We start from the raw sequence: 12,639 nt of genomic DNA on the forward strand, positions 1-12,639 counted from the left end.
GGACGGACGGACGGACGGACGGACGGACGGACGGACGAGACAGGCAGAGCGAGGGAGGGAGGGAGACAGATAGAAGAGAGAGAGAGACAAAGACAGAGAGAGTGAGAGAGGGAGGGAGACGGAGAGAGAGAAGAGAGAGAGAGACAGAAAGACAGGCAGAGCGAGAGAGTGAGAGAGAGAGGGAGACAGAGATGGAGAGAGAGAGAAGAGAGAGAGACAGACAGAGTGAGAGAGACGCAGCATGGCTAAGTAAAAGTAGATGAAAACAGAGACATAGTGTGGTCCACTCTGTCTGGACATAATGTGGGAGGTAGTATAGACCTGTGTGCGTGCGTATGGGGGGGGGGGGGGGGGGGCATGCCAACTGGCCATGAGATGAGATTCCTACCATTGTGCAGACCACCTCACTTTGCTCGCTGCCCTCCTTATCAGCACACGGTGGTCTTACAGTGGGGGGGGGGGGGGCGCTCTGGGCAGGGGGTGAAGGACAGACAGACAGACAGAAGCTACATTTGTCTCATGGTCAGTGGAACGGAATTTCTATTGGTCTCACTCTTCTTCTTCTTCTTCAGACTTCAGTGCTAGAAGAGGTGCTTCACTCACTTTCAATCTGTCTTCATATAGTCGGGCCTCACTAATGCTCATTATAAAGGTGTCACCGTCAGGGTTGCCAGATCTGCTTATTATAATTTCTCCGCAAGATTTTATTTGAAAATAGCCGATCTACAAGCTCACAACGCGTCGCATCGCGACGCGTTGTGAGCTTGTAGATCAGCTATTTTCAAATAGCTGATGTATATGTTAAAGTGCTCATGTGGCCCATAGTCGCTTCTTTTGGGCTGGTTTGCCTAGACCTGGTTGCTTGTTTCTCTCACAGAATCTGGCAACACTGGTCACCGTTTGTGTCCGTTGTGTCTGTGGACAGTTCAGAAACCTGCCTACCTGTGACATCATGAGTTGGCAGGTTTGGTCATTTCAAACAAGATTTCAAACTGTCCCCATCCCCCTTTTTTTTCTTAACGGTAGGGTAAGTGATATTTTTTGTTTAAGTAAGTGTTCAGTAAATCTATATTCTGGTAGTACTCATTGCTATTTGTTCAGTAACAGGAGTCTCCCCGTCTCGGACTGCTCTTTAGTAAACAGAATGCATTTTGAGGTCGAGATACCTATGTTATCCAGTCAGGAGAACTTGCACAGAATACAGATTAAACAAGTCAAATTGAAAGTGATCACCTAAGAAACTGGGACACAACATTGAAACCTGAAAAGGACTTTTTTCCATTGAGACCTGTTGCTACCTATACGTTGTTATACCTTTCAATCCGGATGCCACCTCTGTGTCTCATTAGCTGTTGCTATAATATAGTAACATCATTTTTAATTTTTTATTTTTAGTAAGAATTTGAACGTTTTCAGAAAACTATGGTTAGGTCTTAGAAGGCGTTTTTAGAATCGGCCTCAGGTCTAAATCGGTTAAAGAGCTGGAGAGACAGGGAGACCCCTGTTACTGAACAAACACTCAACAAACAATGATTAATCTCAGAATATAGTGCTTTAAAAACGGGGTGCCGTGATTTTCAGTGATCCCCCCCCCCCCCCCTAAAACATAATCATCAGGTATTATGGTGTATGGTTATACTAGGAGGAAGATTTTTTTCAAAAAAGTGTACAGAAATTGTTAAAATTATGTTTTTATGTGGACACGCCTCCAGTTCATTAAGTATACCTGGTTCTCACCTTAGCACCTCCTCCACCGCCTTAGCACCACCCACCTGTCCTAGTCCCTCCTCCTCCTCCTCATGCCCACACCTGTTGTGTTATGATAATGAGGGGGAGGGCATGTTTTTACTATGTCACTAAAGGACTATTTTTCTATTGGCACGTTTGACCCTCAAGGTTTCAGCCTCCAGGTAGAAACTCAAAATAGTCAGAGAAGACATAAAAGACCATAAAAACACCACCAGGGGGCTTAATGAAGTTCTATCAACCTCATAGACACATGAAAAACTGAAAAAGTGCAAAATGGCACCACCTCTTTACAGTAACCTTTGAACAAAAACGTTTTCTTTTAACCAAAGAATATTACTTACTTATACCCTAACTTTTAATTTAAGAACACTGCATGCTAACTTTCCAGTAAGAGAGGCTGTAGTTTTGATTGGCATTGAATCCCCATCGATGATGTCATCGGTAGGCAGGTTTCTGAACTGTCCATAGACCCACCAATGAGACACAGAGTGACTAGACAGATTTTGTTGCGTAGATCTCAGAGGAATGCGCTATAGCTGTAATCATCTATAAATGAGCCTTAACCCATTGAAACCGGGAACGCATCTGTGTAACCACTTTAACCATTATTTTATACTTTGGCTATTCAAAAATAGCAGATAAGCTCACTGAGAGCTGCGCTATGAGCCTGTAGATCTGCCATTTTTGAAAAGTCTTCAAAATGTATGCAAATCTTATCAAATCTCTGCTTCTGGGGGGGTCCCTGGAACAACATATTTTGAGATGGGGGTCCGCGGTCAAATACATATAATTTTGGGGGTCCTTGACATGAAACAGTTTGAGAACCACTGATTATAGCAACATACGTTTTTTTTTAACTGTTAGGATTTAGAAGACATTTGTAGAATCCCTAGAAGCAAAGATTTGAGTAAAAAAATTTTCATGATTTTAAAAAAATAGCAGATCTACAAGCTCATAGCGCGGCACTCGGTGCCGCGCTATGAGCTTGTAGATCTGCTGTTTTTGAATAGCCCAACGAATGACACACAGATGCATTCCCGGTCTTAAAGGGTTAATATAGAGATTTGGGTTTTTAATCCCTTTTAATAGGGTGTTTCATAAAAACATGAAACGGAGGACGGCTGCCCGTTTAATTGATGAATTAATTGGCTATGACCAAACTTCAAACAATTTAATTACTGATGACATGTACGAGCCTTTGTTTTATTGCACGCTCTGTTGATCTTCAAGGGGGACTTTCAGTTGCGGCACAAAATACTTACAGCATTACTATATTGTCTAAAAGAAAAATTGTTTTCTCATAACAGGATCTGCAGAAGTGAATATAAAAGCCAGCGATCTGCATCTATTATCCTGTCTTTGTCCGTTTATTGGGAGAATTTCAAAGTGTGCAATAAAGCTATACGCAAATATGTTAAGATGTTAAAAGTTCTTATTGCTGGACTGGGGTCAATCAGACCCGACACTAGTGACCCCTAGTGTTCAATTATTTTATCCTAGGAGCCCCCCCCCCCCCCTTCTTATATCTGAAACAAGCCCTAAACCAGTGGTTTTCAAACCAGTGGACCGGGGACACCACTGGTCCTTGGGGGTGGGTTCCAGGGGGTCCCCAGCAAAATGTGTTAATATAGCGTCACAATAATTTTAACCACTTAAAACCTTTTATACTTTGGCTATTCAAAAATAGCAGATATACAAGCTCATAGCGTGGCACCAAGTGCCGCGCTATGAGCGTGTATATCTGCTATTATAAAACAGCAAAAGAATATCAAAAAAAGAAAGAGAGAGAGAGTAAAAAAAAGAGCGGGAAAAAGAGAACATGTGCATATGAGCTTGGTATATTATATACACCAACAGCATTTCGTTTTTTCAGTAGCTGCCACCTTACATTTTGCAATAATGCAGTATCTTCTATATACAGCAGTTTAGGTAGGAACAGTTCAAGCATATTAAAGTGCAAGAAAAGGGCAGGAGAAGGAGGAGGGGGGGGGGGGGGTAGCGCTTCCTTTTGTCCTGATTTTATTTTCGTTCTTGTCAGATCGTTCATGTGCCTGATTGTATGTACGGGGAAAGAAGCTTTTTAGCTAGTCTGTTGCCAGTGTTTCTGAGACTGCGTCGCCATTTTCCATGCGGTGGTATAAGGGCTCGTAGCAGCTTTCTGAATCAACTGCAGTCGTTTGATCGATTTTGTAGTCGTCTGATCGATTTTTTGGGGTCCTCACAAGACATTGCCCTCATTAGTGGCTCATAGCAGCGGCATACAGTAACAACGCAATATGGTGCACACACACACACACACACACACACACACACACACACACACACACACACAGCCAGTGTTGATTTTGTCGACTAAAACTATGGCGAAAAATGTTCGTCGACTACCTTTTTTTCACTGACGAAAACCAAATAAAAACTAAGCTATGGTGACTAAAACTAAGACTAAATATATCAAGACAATTTCGAACAAATAACAACGAGTGAGGGACTAGTGGAGAAGAGAGATCCAGTAGAACTAAAAGACAAGTCATTTCATGGCTTGGTTGCGCTCAGGTGTTTGCGCTCTGAAAGTAGCAGATCTACAAGCTCACAACGCGTCGCGCTGCGACGCGTTGTGAGCTTGTAGATCTGCTATTTTAAGCATGCAGCCAAGTGTAAAATCAGCCATTATGACGCCATCAAGGCACCGCCAAAATACTAAATCAACTGTAGATTCTAACTTAGAACTGTGGACTATAATCTTATATTTAGTCAACTAAAACTAGACTAACAGTAAAACATTTCAGAAGACTAAAATATGACTGAAACTGAGTGGAATTTGATTCAAAAGGCTATGACTAAAACTGAATAAAAAATGTGCTGTCAAAATCAACGCTACACACAGCACAGGTGGCACTGACTCCACACAACACAAAGGTAGAACAAGGCAAACACCACGGGGGCCGGTGAGACTGCGGTGTTTCCCACGACCAAATTGTCAAAACAAACAAACGAGGCGCCTGAACCAAAATATGAATTATCCAGGAGGTGAGTGATACCGCTGCTAATGCTGTTTAAGCTGACAGGCCGCCCCAAAACACTGGCGCACAGAACGGCATGCACGCGCAGCACACACACACACGCACACGCACACACACACACACACACACACACACACACACACACACACACACACACACACACACACACACACACACACACACACACACACACATACACGCACACACACACACACACACTTGTGCGCACACACGCTCAGTGGTGGAAAGTAACTAAGTATAATTTACACTCAAGTATTGTTCTTGAGTAAAATTTTGATGTATTTTTACTTGAGTGTTTTGCTGTTTTCCATTTCTCAATACTTTAGACTAAACTCTTGTACTTTTTACTCCACTACAATTATTTGAAAACTTAAAGTTGTCATTTACTTTATTATTTCAAAACATACATTACACAATTAAGCCCAATTTTATACTTAGGCTATTGAATGTACTTAGTTACTTTACACCACTGCTGTAAGACAGGACAGCTAGAATTTACACACATAATTATCACTTTCCCCTCTCTGGCATTAAGAGGCTTCACACAGGGGGTGGGTGGGTGTGTGTGTGTGTGTGTGTGTGTGTGTGTGTGCGAGCACGTGCGTGTTTAATTGTATTACTATACTTGTGAGGGTAGAATGTGCATTAGACACCTGGTCCTTTTTGTTTTATGGTTATAAAAATGTTATCACCAGGCCGAAGGCATGGCGGTCAGGGTTGCCAGATCTGCTTATTATAATTTCCCCGCAAGATTTTATTTGAAAATAGCCGATCTACAAGCTCACAACGCGTCGCATCGTGACGCGTTGTGAGCTTGTAGATCTACTATTTTCAAATAGCTGATGTAAAAGTGCTCATGTGGCCCATAGTCACTTCTTTTGGGCTGGTTTTCCTAGACCTGGTTGCTTGTTTCTCTCACAGAATCTGGCAACACTGATGGCAGTACACACAAATCGGTACACAGTGTCTCTCTATAGTCATTAAACCAAACGGGTCTTTCAGATTTTTCATATTCCATCCTGATTGGCTAAGATTGGCCTACAAAGTTTGCAGGAGTGCTCCGTTTTGAACAAAATGCCTCAAATCATGAACAGCATGCGATTTCTGTGAATTTTTGCACGTAAATTCTCACTAGGCTGAGAAAGAAATGCCAATTCTCCAAATCAGCCTCATGGTGGCTCTTTAAAGAGGTGGTGCCATGGTTTTGCACTTTTTCTGTTTTTCATGTGTCTATGAGGTTGATAGAACTTCATTAAGTGTTTTTATGGTGTTTTATGTCTTCTCTGACTATTTTGAGTTTCTACCTGGAGGCTGAAACCTTGAGGGTCAAGCGTGCCAATAGAAAAACAGCGCTTTAGTGACATAGTAAAAACATACCCTCCCCCTCATTATCATAACACAACAGGTGTGGGCATGAGGAGGAGGGACTAGGAGGTGCTAAGGTGGTGGAGGAGGTGCTAAGGTGAGAACCAGGTATACTTAATGAACTGGAGGCGTGTCCACATAAAAACATAATTTTAACAATTTCTGTACACTTTTTTGAAAAAAATCTTCCTCCTAGTATAACCATAATACTTGATGATTATGTTTTAGGGGGGGGGGAATTCACTGAAAATCACGGCACCCCGTCTTTACCTACAGTATAACTGCACCGATCTGTGTAAAACTTTGTGTGCGCTCTCCCTAGAGGCCAAGGAAAAACCTTTGCCCTTCACTTTTCACATCTGCCTTTTATAGCGCCACCAGGTGGCCGACTTATGTAAAACTGTATACTCCTTCAGATTTGATCCAAATAGTCATGTGATTGAGTTTGCATGGGTGGCCCACTAAAAGTACATAAACATTTGCTGTCAAAATCAACACTGAAATGACCAAACTGGGTCTTTCTTACTGTACAGCCCTGACTGCCCCTGTGGGACTCATGAAGTAAAGGAGGAACACTTTATACCACTAGAAGTGGGTCCATGTTTTTTTCTTTTTTTCCCATGGGAATTCCAGGAGCATGTTTTTCCCCCTTTGTGCAGAATGTTTATTCTAGTAGCTATGGTGGTGTGAAATCTGAAGTGCAATGAGCCAAGACTGGGCCCATGCCGTGAAACACATTCCTGCACTACGTTGATGCCGATGAATGCTAAGCATGAAGGTAATGTGAGTTCTGCTGCTGAACGCACCACACCACACCACACCACACCACCCCTGTCTGTCTGTCTGTCTGTCTGTCTGTCTGTCTGTCTGTCTGTCTGTCTGTCTGTCTGTCTGTCTGTCTGTCTGTCTGTCTGTCTGTCTGTCTGTCTGTCTGTCTGTCTGTAGAAAAGCAGAGGGGTGAGCTGCAATATTAATGAAAACAAAAGTGATTATGAATCACTTTTGTTTTCATTAATATTGCAGCTCACAAACCACCGCATTGGAATGCATTATGAGCTTGTAGGTCAGCAATGTTCACTATTAAACAAAAAAAAACATTTTTTGGAAATAAAATAAAATAAAAATATATAATAATTCATTTTTTTTTAGTTTCAGAAATGTTCAAAAAATATATATACATTAAAAAAAAGTGCTAAATCTAGCCGATTTACAAGCTCACAAACCATCACATTGCGACACATTATGAGCTTGCAGTTCGGCTATTTTCACTATTTCTGCAATGGGGCTTGAGTGATTCATAATATACTGTACAGTATGTTTGTAAGTTCGGGTCCCAGGGGCGGGGAAGACACCAGATTTTGGGTCTCGAGCCAAAAAAGTTTAATTGGGAACAGTTTCAGTGGACAAAATGGAACACTGCTCTGAAGGTAAAACCACCGGCGTCTCCACCACACCACACTGCAGCGCTGCTACCGAGCATCACATCTGGGATGCCCGCTGAAAGGGAAAAAACAGGATGGAGTGAACACACAGCCGTGTCATCATGTCTGCCCATGGGCAGATGAGAAAACAATCACTAGAAGGGCAGGGTGATGGTTAAACGTCTGGGTGGCGAGGAGAAGGACGGAGCATGTCAGTCAGCCTAGTGAGGAGGAGGAGGAGGAGGAGGAGGAGGAGGTGACTAAGAGGTGTAATGTGGAGGAGAAACTCTGACCCAAGTCTAGACGTGCTCCTTGCAACAGTCTGGCTGGCTCGCCATCTTACAGCGGCGAGCCAGCGCCCCGTTGCAAAGATGACAGTGTGCAGGAGTGAGCGCCGCAGAGCAGATTAGGACACTTTGCAGATACACTGCATACTTTTGTTGGTTATACTTTCACATTATGTCATGGTTATTTAAATAGACATATTATTTTTTTGCCCCTGACCACAAAAAGCAATAAGCATGTTATTTAGATAACGTGTTGTTTTCGGGCAACTGGTTCTCAACGTCGGGTCCAGGGGACCACCAGGGGTACTTATACTTAAAGGAGTAGTTCACCCAAAAAATGGCATATTTTAATAATTAATTACAAACCCCATGAAGTCTTGAATTCATGGAGTTTTTTTTTGTTTTTGTTGCATTCCTAAGCCAATAATTTGATGACCCGGTCATCAGCCAGTAGGAGACTTGCGGAGACGCCGGCGGTCATCAAATTATTGGCATCGGAATAAACCAAAAACTAAGTAGAGTAGAGATACTCATTTTTTAAAGCGAGCATTTGTAACTCAAATCTTTGCTTCGGGTTGGGGGGTCCCTGGAACAAAATATTTATATTGTGAGATGGGGGTCCGCGGCCAAATACATAATTTTAGGTGGTCCTTGACACGAAAACGTTTGAGAACCACTGTTTTAGAGTCTCTGGACTGTAGACTTTATGCCATTTTTACTCTGGATCTTGCACTTGTAAGTGTCTCTGGATAAGAAAGCGTTGCTACATGCCTACATTGTAATTGCAACATTATAAAGGGAAAGGGCAATGGAATGAAAGCTTAGGGCTGGGAGATCCAATTCATGTTACATCATCTTCTGTGGTTGTCAGACAGTGTCAACAGACTTATCTGTCTATTATCTGTTATTCTTAAAATAACGCCCTACCTCATCATACAAGAGTGTCGCACAAAATTAGTAAAGATACAAAAATAAATTACAAGCTCACAAGCTTGTCATTTTCATGATTAATATATATATATATATATATATATATATATATATATATATATATATATATATATATATATATATTGTAAATAATAACAATAAAAGGAACAGTTTTGGAAATTCCACCCGACAACAACGACTATAAAGTGGTTCTGGGTATAAGAGCGTCTTGCTATTCGTCTCTGTCGGGTGGAAACCTCCAAAACTGTCCAAAACTGGATTCAAATTCATAAATGGCAAGAGTAGCAGATCTACAAGCTCAAACGCGTTTCGAGTTTGTAGATCTGCTACTCTTGCCATTTATGAATTTGAATCCAGTTACTTTTGATGCTTTTGTGTGACGCTGTAGTATGATCAGGCTGGGCGTTAATTAATGAAAATACACAAAAAGTTAGAATACGGAGGTGAGAGGTTTCTGCCCGACAGCAACAAATTGTAACATTGTAAAGCATTGGTTCTCAAACTGGGGTCCGGGGACCCCCAGGGGTCCTTGAGGGGGTACCAGGGGGTCCGCAGCAAAATGAGTTAATACAGCGTCACAATCATTTGAACCCCTTTATCCATATTTTATACTTTGGCTATTCAAAAATAGCAGATCTACAAGCTCATAGCGCGGCACCGAGTGCCGCGCTATGAGCTTGTAGATCTGCTATTTTTGAAAAATCGTGAAAACGTGTGCCAAATCTTTGAATATATATTTTTAAAAGTCGAATATTTTTGACACGAATCTTTGCTTCTGGGGGTCCCTGGCACAACATATTTTCAGGTCGGGGGTCCGCGGCCTACATACATATCAATTCGGGGGTCCTTGGAGCACGAAAAAGTTGTGAGAACCACTGTTGTAAAGAAGGGAAAAGTGAAGGGGAACGGAATGGAAAGAGGAATGGAAGCTTAGGGCAGAGGGAGATCCGGTTGCCTGTTACATCATCCTCTGTGGCCGTATACAGACAGTGTTGCAGCAGAACTTATCTGTCTTGTGGTGGCGGGGTGGCATTCTGCTATGGGACCCACACTGGGTGAGTCACACTTTCTGTTTATACCCCGACTATAGCAGCGGGGCAGACCCACTCCCTGATGCTCTCTCCCCACATCCAGCAGCACCCATCCTCCACCGCACCGCGCCTGCACCGCACGGGGGCCGAGCCCTAAGGCAGGGTGGATGGTGGCTGGGTGGCTGCTGCATGCTGCATGCTGCTCAGTGCTTCCACCAGCCCCAGCCTGGCCGCGGGCCGCGGTACAGGCTGGGCTGGCTGGCTGTGCCACGCTAGGAATGTGCTAGCTGTGTGCCCGCACCTCGCCTTTTAAAGCGTGACACCTTCCCTGTGGCAAACAGTGGTGGAAGAAGAAGTACTCCCTTTTTTATTTTTACTTCAGTAAAAGTAGCAATACCATATTGTAGAAATACTCTATTGCCAGTGAATTTTTTTTCTTGAGTAAAACTGAATGCATTCAGATTTTTTTTCGACTTTTTCGACATGTTTTGTAATAATAATATTAAATCTACAAAATAACTGTTAGCCTAACTGAAGTTTTCAAATAATTGTAGCACGATATCTGCCTCTGAGATGAAGTGGTGTAGACGCATAAAGCATAATAATTTTTTATTCGCACTATACTTTCCTCTTCTACCCCGGATTTAAACCTGGTGTGCTGACATTCTTACCATTGAGCTACAGTAATAGAGCCTGCCTGCTTGCTCAGGGGATAAATTGAATCTTGACCATCAGGTCAAAAAGCGTGTCATATCCTGTATCTAGGTGAGATATGACCTTTGACACGATCTAAATGTCTCAATAGAAGAGCAGGGAGACAAAATATAACCATCCCAATTGTATAAGTTATATTGTATTAACATACTCTACCATACAGATTGGACAACATTACATTTTATTCATTAACCCATAAAGACCGCAGCTGTGTGTCATTTTTAGATTTCTTTAGCTATAAAAAAATAACAGATATACAAGTTCATAGCGCGGCACCGAGTGCCACGCTATGAGCTTGTATCTGCTTTTTTTTTTGCAAATCTTTCAATGTATGTATGTAACATTTTTAACTCCGATTTGTACTTTTGCGGGGGTCCCTGGAACAACATATTTTGAGATGGGGGGCCGCGGCCAAATACATATCATTTTGGGGGTCCTTGACATGAAAACGTTTGAGAACCACTGATAATATAGCAACATCCTTTTTTTTTTTTAAACTGTTAGGATTCAGAAGACATTTGTAGAATCCCCCAGAAGCAAAGATTTGAGTTACAAATGTTCGCTTTCAAAATATATATATATATGTATATATATATTCAAAGATTTGCACACATTTTCAAGATTTTTCAAAAATAGCACATCTACAAGCTCATATGAGCTTGTATATCTGCTATTTTTCAATAGCCCAAAGAAATCTAAAAATGACACAGATGCGTTCCTGGCCTTAATGGGTCAAAGGAAATGTATACATTTATACAGTGCCACTTTAACTATAGTAGCTACTTGAGTAAATGTACTTAGTTACTTTGCAACCAGCGGGTATAGAGGAGATGGTTCCTCCTGTCTCAGAGAGCTCCCAGCTGGAAGCAGGGGAGTAAATATAGCCTTATTCCCACTCTCCCCACAGTGTCTCTGGTGAGCTGACCCGGGCCAAATTGAATTTGAAAATACTTTTTTTTTTTTTTTACGGTTTGTTTTAGGTTACCAACTGGCCAGGTGTCTTAGGCTGCGCCAACATAGACAATACAATGAGCAGTGGTGGAAAGTAACTAAGTACATTTACTTAAGTACTGTACTTAAGTACAATTTTGAGGTATTTGTACTTTACTTGAGTATTTCCAATTTCCAATACTTTTACTTCTACTCCACTACATCTCAGAGGCAAATATTGTACTTTTACTCCCCTACAATTATTTGAAAACTTTAGTTACTAGTTACTTTTCAGATATAAATGATTACATTATGAAACATACATTAACCACTTTAGCCCTATTTTATACAGTACATAGGCTATTTGAAAATAGCCGATCTACAAGCTCAGAGCTTGTACTGTAGATCTGCTATTTTCAAATATTTTAGTACTTTTACTTTTGGTACTTTTAAGTACATGTTGATGATAATACTTTTGTACTTTTACTCAAGTACATTTTGAATTCTGGACTTTTACTTGTAACAGAGTATTTCCATATTGCAGTATTGGTACTTTTACTTAAGTAAAGAATTTGAGTACTTTTTCCACCACTGGCCAGGTGGCTTAGGCTGCGCCAACATAGACAATACAATGAGCAGCAGGAAAGTTTGGGAATATCTCAGGACAAGCGTTGGAAAGTGTATCCGCCTTGCTTTTCCTGTGGTTGACAGCTACTGTACCCAAACACTCCTCCACAAAACATTAGCGCCGCTGTCGTGGCGGAAACCTCTTTAACTTTTTGTGGTGTTTTTTTTCACATAAATGTACGCTCTACTTGATCATACTAGCGTCACGCAGTGGTGGAAAAAAATGGAAATTGGAAAATGAAATGCTCAAGTAAAGTACAAATACCTCAAAGTTGTAGTTAAGTACAGTACTTAAGTAAATGTACTTAGTTACTTTCCACCACTGGCACGCAAGTATCAAAAGTACCATATCTACAAGCTCGAAATGCGGCACAAAGCAACGCTTTTTGGGCTTTTAGATATGCTGTTTTTTTTTTATTTGAATCATGAAAAGTAACAGTTTTGACATATGAGGTTTGGCGTTCCTGGTCCGTGTAACACAATTCTGAGGAATTGTGTAACTAATAAAAATAAATTGGCATGC

The 12,639-nt window shown here is 41.5% G+C and overlaps 1 protein-coding gene across 1 annotated transcript in view; it reads left to right on the plus strand.

Annotated features, from left to right (window-relative positions):
* The window catches only part of LOC308091241 (protein Wnt-7b), a 180,180-nt gene extending 168,397 nt beyond the window's left edge, over positions 1 to 11,783 (plus strand). Inside the window, exon 5 of the transcript XR_013933686.1 lies at positions 11,653 to 11,783. The gene's annotated coding sequence lies outside the window, so the exon portion shown is untranslated. The remainder of the gene's footprint in view (positions 1 to 11,652) is intronic.
* Positions 11,784 to 12,639: the final 856 nt, after the last annotated feature.

The sequence above is a fragment of the Gymnoscopelus braueri genome (assembly GCF_963280865.1).
Source record: "Gymnoscopelus braueri genome assembly, chromosome: 9".
NCBI classification, from domain to species: Eukaryota; Metazoa; Chordata; class Actinopteri; order Myctophiformes; family Myctophidae; genus Gymnoscopelus; species Gymnoscopelus braueri.